Consider the following 9,136-nt stretch of genomic DNA (forward strand, 5'->3'; position numbering starts at 1 on the left):
TTTGCTGCCAAAAAGCTCTTTTTTTAGTTTCATCTGACCATAGAAGCCGGTCCTGTTTGAAGTTCTAGTCTTGTATGACAACTGAATATGCTGGATATTGCTTCTAGATGAGAGCAGAGGATTTTTCTTGAAACCCTCCCGAACAACTTGTGGTGATGTAGGTGCTGTTTGATAATTTTCTTTAGGCTTTCTGAGACTCAAGACTCAACTAATCTCTGCAATTCTCCATCTGTGATCCTTGGAGAGTCTTTGGACACTCAAACGTTCCTCCTCACTGCGCATTAGGACGATTTAGACACACGTCCTCTTCCAGGCAGATTTGTAACATCTTTAGTTGATTGGAACTTCTTAATTATTGCCCTGATAGTGGAAATGGGGATTTTCAATGCTTTAACTATTTTCTTACAGCCATTTTCTATTTTGTGAAGCTCAACAATCTTTTGCTGCACATCAGAACTATATTCTTTGGTTTTACTCATTGTGATGAATGATTAAGGGAATTTGGCCTTTGTGTTTCCTCATGTTTATACTCCCTTGGAACAGGAAGTCATGGCTGGACAATTTCATGATCACCCTGGTGTGCTAAAAAAATTTAAATATGAATGGGAATATACTTCAGAGATATTTTACTCATAAAAAATTCTAGGGGTGCCAGTAATTGTGGCCAACGTGTTTTGGAGAAAAACATTTATTTCATAATGTGATTTTCCCCCCACTTTCAATTATTTTCCTTCAATGAAAGGTTAGATTTTTGCTAATTTTATGAATTAAAGATTAAAAGGATAAAGAAAATGCAGATTTATTTTTATAGTCATCTTTGATCATATTTACCAAGAGTGCCAATAATTTTGACCACCACTGTATACTGGTAGTCAACAGAATGTCTAAAGAGGACCATCAAAATAAAGTGTTACCATTTATTTATTTGGTGTAAACGTTACGATTTTCCGTGATGGTGCTTGTTTTTGACTAGCCTTTTTTAATATATATATATATATATATATATATTTAAAAGACCAAGCTCTTTTGTGCTTATGGTCTGATATTTTGTGCTGGGCCCATACACAAAAAAACATGAAATCAACCGTTTACACACATTGCTGTATATTTACCGTATGTGATTTTATTTTCTTCTGTTAAACCAGGAATGTTCTATTAACTGCATTTTGGATGATAATGGTTTTCAATCTGTTTACTGTCAATTTGTTTGACTCTACATCCCTTTATAAAGGTCTCTAATGCAGCAGCATATATCAGGGTGGTGTGGGAAGCTCATGCAACCTGAACTTTGAAGTAAAGAAACTGCAATTGCGTGCCATATTATGCCCTATTTATGAGTAAAACTACTCAACAACAACACAATGCAAGCTGGGATTTGATTTTACCCATCGGGAATTTATTACATTGTTAAAAACAAGGTTTAGTGATTTTAGCCAACAAGGATGCAAAGATTTGTTTCAGAGCCAGAGCAAATTAATATATTTTTGTGAAAGCTTAGCAATAGCTCATTTCTTTTGAAATGGGGTCCATTTTCATTCCATATGACTTTAAATGTAACATTTTGATCGCCCCCTGGTGGCTGGCCGCAGTATAGGTCATAAACCCCGTCCTCTCCATGTAATCAAATGGGACGTGAGCTAAACTAAAAAATCCTATTACACTTCAAACAGTTTTTTTTCCCCAAAGATGGTTTCTGTAGTTTTAGGTACTTCTTATCTTGTTCAATTGTTTATTTTTCTAGTAAGTTTGGTTTTAGTTAATTGACGATATAAAATCAGGGTATAACGTCATGATTGACAGCTGTGTTTACGATTGAGTCTGCGGGAGTGTGGGCGGGACCTTGATACCGCGGCTCAACATCAGGATCAGTACTGCGTGGGCTACGAATGACATAATCGACAACGACCATTTCTGGGATATTTTGGCTTCAGTGGAAAGAAGTGGAAATGCGTCATCCATCTTTCATTAGTCTACGGTAATAAATGACAGCAGGTTGAGCTTTCCTCACACCCTTTTTTCAAAGGTGAAGTGTGTCATTTTTTGAAGTTTAAATACTTTCTCCTTGTCCTGGTTTAATGTGCAGACACAATTATACGGCTTTAGGTTTATAACCTATATACAGTAATTATAGGTTGCCTTCTTAAAGAGTGTGAACACTGTGGCTTTGTGGCACTTTCAGAACTTTAAGTAGCCTGATGTGGGCGGGGCTATTTGTATTTCAACCAATGGCAGACAGGGGAAGTGTTTGGAAACAACCTGACTGGTGGCGCAATTGATGCAGAAATGGCACACTTCATCTTTCATGCTGGATCTAAGGAAATTAGTGAACACTTTGGAATATATATATATATATATATATATATATATATATATATATATATATATATTCATGTTCAGTAATTTCCTCATTTTGCCACTGTGCTTTCCTCTTATCGAACTTTTACAATGTTCTTTTTGGACCAAAAGACCGAAGTGCTTCAACTATTGCATGTTTACTACAATTGTTAACCCTCCAAAATGAAGCTGAATATTCCTAAAATTTTGTGTACAAAATATGATGGAGTAAAATCGTAGAAATGTCACTGACTGAATTCTAAAAATCCAAAATACCTGTCACAGAGTTTTTTTTTTTTTTTTTGTATATATGTAAGGAATATTTGTTCATGTTGGTGTTGTTGTACACTTGTGTGTAATGTTTTATGTTGTCTGTCTGTACAGTTTTATACACACACACACACACACACACAAAAAAAAAGCATTGCAGAGTTTCTTGTTTTTTTTTTTTGTTTTGTTTTTTTTTCAGTCAGTTTTAAGTTATTTCTAAGGGAAAGATGATGTTCATTTAAGCATGCTGCAGCCTGCTTGGCTCTATAGAAAATGATAAAATTGTTCTGGAATGGTATACATTGTTGTTACAATTATTTAGCACTATTTATTATTGTTAATTTATTCATTATAAAAATATATACTTTTCTAATGTTTAAGAGTTCATCTTAAAGTGTCAATATGTTTCTAAATATTATTTAACTATATTTATTGAAATATATACATATTAATTTATTTCTCAGTATTATTTGACATGCTTTCATATTAAATCTATTTTCTGTGTGATATAATATCATTTGGAGCTCTGCTTTAATTTTTACATTGCTTTGATTGTATTGAATGATGGTTGCATCTTCGTTATGCATAAACGGTTTGAGCAATAAAAAAAAAAAAAAAGTGGTAACATGTAAACTTCCTGTATGGAAAAGAGCTTTCCACACACAGAATGTATAGCTCTCTCTCTCTCTCTCTCTCTCTCTCTCTCTCTCTCATACATCCCGTATGAAACATCCATGTTCTCAGATGGGATGTTTTGAACAGAATGTTTGAATTTTTTTTTTTTTTTTTTTTTGTTAGATGTTACAACTGAGCTGTCAATCAGCTTCATTATTATTTAAAGGAACATTACATCCAAAAATGAAAATTCTGTCCTCAATTCTGAACCCACATATGATGTTCTAAACGCATATGCTGTTATTTTTATGTTGTTTTTGTTTTCTTTTTGGAGCTTTACAGACACGGTCACTATGAAGATGCATGAAGATTTTATAGAAATTCTCCTTTTGAGTCCCTCAGGAAAAATACCAGCATACGAGTTTGGAACAATATGAGGGTGAGTATAAGGTGGCGTTTACACAACACTATGTTCAACTAAAAACAGAAAACTTATGCATTTTGGCCATTTATTTATACGCCAACAGCATTTTGCGGGCCTGAAAACTCAAACTTTTAAATACAGGTTTCAAAGTGCAACTATATCGTTCTCGTCTCCATGTAAACTACAAAAATAGGAATTTGTGAAAACAGTGACGTCATTTGCGTATTACGTGTTCAGTCTATAGGCGTGTAGTGTTTCTTTACAAAGTGACATCGCCAACTACTGGTCTGTCACGCAGAATATGTTTTCAGTCATTTTCGCAGATCCGTGTGAACAGCGATCGTTTTGACGGTGTTGTCGTCTGTATTTGAAAATTTTCCTTTTTTTTAGTGCATCGTTGTCATATAAACATACTCTAAATGACAGTATTTTCATTTTGGGTGAACTTTTCCTTTAATTGAAAATGTGAAGAAGAATCAGTAAGTCTTTGCAAATGAATCACCAAGACCAGCTAAGTTCTCACTAATGTCTGTTACCCTTCTATATAATGAATATGTTGTTTCCTATAATGTAAATGTGAATTTGGGCACATGACCAGAACAACTGAACCGCTTTAGTCCTTCAACAGCTGGGACTCGTTTTCTAAATATTGGTACTCTCTCTTTCAAACGTCATTCTACTTACTCTTTCAACAGCTTCTTGCTAAATAAACAACAAGAACAAATATATTCATGTCTGTTTCATTCATTCATACATTTTTTAGGGTGTTATATTGTTTTCCATTTTTCAGTAGGCCTACTGCTAAAATACATGATGCTGTATATTTCTTTTGCTGTTATTTGACATTATTTCATGCCATGTTGCATGATAACTGCAATAAGTTCTTGGTCAAAGACTGTGATATGAATACTGTAGAATTTGATTTGATGCATCAATCGCAAAAGATGTAAATACTGTTTTCTCCTTCCCTTTAAAACCTGATAAGATTTTGCTATCCTATCTATGCATGATTATATGGTTAGTTCTATTTAATTAATTACTTTTTGCAATTTTTTTTTTTTAAACCCTCAATTTTTGACTCACAACCCACGAGTTGAGAAGCATATCAAGAGTATCTTCGAAAAATTCAATTTTATGAAGAAAAAAATGTATCTGTGAATTTCAGTCTCAAACTGCAAAATTCTAGGAAAAATCTTACAGCATGACAAGAGCATATACACTTCAGGAAATGAGCTCATGGAATTACATCATCAGATACAGGAATTTCCCTCCAAAACTTCTCAGTGGGATCAGAGGAATTAAATACTACGAGCGTGACATGCGATACTTCAGCTAACTCCACATTCAGATTGATTTTTACGGAGGAGTCTTCTCTCCGTACCTCAGCTTAACTCTTATACACTCTGAAGCTCTGAGATCCACCGTCAGATCCATGAGACAATTCCATTAGCAAGACACTGAGGGCAGGAAGTTAATGACCAACGATTTCTAAGCCAATGCCTCAATTAGGTCAAGAACAGTTTGAGTCTGAGTTTATTTATTTATTTAATCCATTTGCCTTGACCTCAGTTAATAATGTGCAGTCTCCGTCCATACAGCACAGAAAACCTGTCAAGAACAATGTCTGGGTCATAGTAAAGGAAACATTAAAAAAAAAAAAAAAAAAAAAACATTTTCTTTTATAACATAGTAAAGCCTATGTTAGGACCATTATGATTAGAATGGATTAGAATTATGAATAGAATACATTTCCCCCATACTCTCAGTGACATAAATGCAAGGGGGAAATCTAAAAAAAATAAAATGAAAATCTAATTCCCATTACTTTTCATATAATATATATATATATACACACACTGATCAGGCATAACATTATGAGCACTGACAGGTGAAGTGAATAACACTGATTATCTCTTCATCACGGCACCTGTTAGTGTGTTAGTGGGTGGGATATATTAGGCAGCAAGTGAGCATTTTGTCCTCAAAGTTGATGTGTTAGAAGCAGGAAAAATGGGCAAGAGTATAAGCATTTTGAGCAAGTTTGACAAGGGCCAAATTGTGATTTCTAGACAACTGGGTCAGAGCATCTCCAAAACTGCAGCTCTTTGGGGTGTTCCCGGTTCTGATAGAAAGGTGTCAGAATACACAGTGCATCGCAGTTTGTTGCGTATGTGGTCCTGCATAGCCGCAGACCAGTCAGTGTGCCCATGCTGATCCCTGTCCACCGCCGAAAGTGCCAACAGTGGGCACTGTGAGCATCACAACTGGACCACGGAGCAATGGAAGAAGGTGACATGGTCTGATAAATCACGTTTGCTTTTACATCATGTGGATAGCCGGGTGCATGTGCATCCTTACCTGGGGAACACATGGCACCAGGATGCACTATGGGAAGAAGGCAAGCCGGCGGAGGCAGTGTGATGCTTTGGGCAATGTTCTGCTGGGAAACCTTGGGTCCTGCCATCCATGTGGATGTTGCTTTGAAATGTACCACCTACCTAAGCATTGTTGCAGACCATGTACACCCTTTCATTGGAAACTGTATTCCCTGGTGCCTCTTTCAACAGGATAATGCACCCTGCCATAATGCAAAAATGGTTCAGGAATGGTTTTAGGAGCATTTGGTTGTTCTGTTCGCGTTTCCTTTACACCAAGGACAAAGGATATTTTGAGTTATGGATGCACCAAAATTTCAGCCGCCGAAAATTATCAGCCAAAAATAGCATTTTTCGTTTTTTGGGCGAAAGTGGAAAAAAGGCAGAAAATATAAGCCAAAAATTTTCATTTAAAAACGTCCCAAACGCACCACGCGTGCACCACTCACACTCACCGGAAAAGCAAAGTCTGCTCAAATAACATGCCGACATGAAATTTCTCTGCACTTGTTTGTTTCTGTTTGCAATAGTCCTAGTGTACTGTAACATGGTGTGGTAGACGAGGAGGGCAACACTGGTAAAATTTTAATTTCGGTGCATCCCTACCTTAAATGCATACCTCGGGTCTTTAGTGACCCGAGACATCATTCACTACCCTCCTCAGCATTCTATTTTTAGACATCAACCTTATTAGTATTGCTTAATCAATTCATTATAAACAATATAACAAGAAAGAAAATAAGTAAAAGAATGCCCATTTTCCCATTTAATTTAAAAAAAAAAAAAAAAAAATATATATATATATATATATATATATTGGGTTGCTAACGACCCAAGGTGTGTAACAGTGTAAGTATATTTTTTCTGCACAACAATAATTGAATCTTTGATGACTAACTAAGTGCAATTCACCTTTATTCCACAAGGTGGCAATGTCTGATACACAATAATGATGTGACATTTCACTCATAGTTACTGCAGGCAGAAAACAAAAGAATAGGAAGAATCATCAGCAAAACTTGAAACCACTCAGCGATTTACTGCAGAGCAAGTACTGTATGCAATGAAATATTAGTGCCACTGTCACTTAATGGTGGATGTGATGTTAGAAGCTGTCAGCGATCAAAATATTGATTTTGAAGATGTTGAAAATGACACTTTTGAGAATATGTTTGAGATCGCGAATATGAGCCAGATGCTGAGGAAATGAGCTCTGACGAGGACGCTGCTGATGGTATTAAAACATCTGCTCAAACTGAACCCTTCCAAGCTCCAAAAGGTAACAAAATATGCTTTATTTTATTCTTCTGTAATTGTTACTCTAATATCTGGAGAGTTTTATATTATCGTGGAAGGTAGAGATCCATCCATGTTAGATATAGATCCGGGTCGCTAAAGACCCGAATATGTAATAATGATTGGTGAAATTTGTTTATGTTAAAACTGTGCAGTGCAAATGGTTATTTTATATGAAATTCAAATAAATACATCTTAAATTACATTAAATTATGAAATAAAAATTTAAATTTAGGCCTGGAAATTCTTTGATAGCCAATTCCTAATATTAGTTCTGTTGTCTTTAATTAGTAATTTTTAATATAATGCAACAATCTGAAATATGCATAATTATCAAGAAAATGTAACAAATAGGCTTAATTTTCTTCATTTTTTCCCTTTTGATCTTAGGGTGAAATTTGATCCACCTTTTGTTCTGCCTTTGTTCATCCCTTTTATGGGATTTTAAAACTAGTATTTTCAAAGCCCAACCTGTTGTACGGTTGTCAAATCAGATTGCAGAACAAGGCATCCTGGCTTTTTCATATGTGACCCGGCATCACACATGAAATTGAGGGCAGGGGAATCCAGATGAGGTCTCGTTTCTGACAAGGCTGCTGTTTTCCTGAGCAGCACCAGACGCTTCATTCTGACTGATTAAAGAATAACCCTTAAATGGAGTTCTAAAAATGGGCGAGGAGGAAGAGGAAGAGGTCGTTATCCTTCATCAGTCAGCAGAGGAAAGGCCCGATGACATTGAGAGACGCCTCCTGTCTAACAATACCAAGGATTATGGCACTTAATTTAGGCTATACTCTTAAAAATAAAGGTCCTTTATTGGCATTTATGATTCTATGAAGAACCTTTAACATCCATCTAATATTTCTATTGCAAAGAAGGTTCTTTATAGTTGGTATACAGTAAAGGTTATTTAGATTTTTTTTAAATGTTCTTTACACTAAGAAAAAAAAATATTTTTAAAGGCACATTATGTAAGTTTCGCCGCTAGAGGTCGCATATTTAAAACAATAACCAAGGCATAGCTTGACGCCGTGAATGAGTGGAATCATGGGAGTCGTCTTCACTTCCACATCCGGAAAGCAATTGGATGGGACTCAGGCAAAAATCATTTTCATGGATGAGCTAACATATTAAAGTTTTATTAACGTTACTGTGGTATGAAGCATGGCGGGTTTGAGAGCCCTGGGAGCGGAACGAGGCCAGTGTAGCGAATGCTAATTATAGACACCTGAGCAACACACTGGTCTCCAGTCCCATGGAATCATGACAGTGAAGAGCGATAGAGGACCAGGCCTGGGGAATTTTACGTTGCTGTTTTATTATGCTTATATGCTGCTTTCTGTCACTGCCGCTCCATTCGTTTTGTTGTTTATGTTCATTTTATGATTGAAGTTTTGGTTAATGTTTCCTGGTTACACCTCCTTCTTCCCTGAACTTAAACTTTGTTAGAGTTACATTTGATCACTTAAATTCACATATATGTTATTTCATTCTAATGAAATAGTCGCAAGTGCTGAATTACTACTCATACATGTCACTTTATTTGATGATTTAAAAATTGTGGGGTAACACAGCGCTATTTTACTTGGTCAAAACAATCGGTTGCTCACCTGTCTAATAAAACACACAATACATTAAAGTGTCTATGGTGTTACGCTGGTTAAAATTGCGTATTTCTTTAGGACATTGTTGGAAACATTTGGGATAATGTTAGTACATAAGTCAACAAAAGATGTATACATATATATTAGCCAATACCATTTTTTAAGGACCGAGTACGAGTACCGATACTTTTTTCTACTTTTTTCTTAATTTCTCTCTC

This window comes from Ctenopharyngodon idella, chromosome 14, assembly GCF_019924925.1.
Source record: "Ctenopharyngodon idella isolate HZGC_01 chromosome 14, HZGC01, whole genome shotgun sequence".
NCBI classification, from domain to species: Eukaryota; Metazoa; Chordata; class Actinopteri; order Cypriniformes; family Xenocyprididae; genus Ctenopharyngodon; species Ctenopharyngodon idella.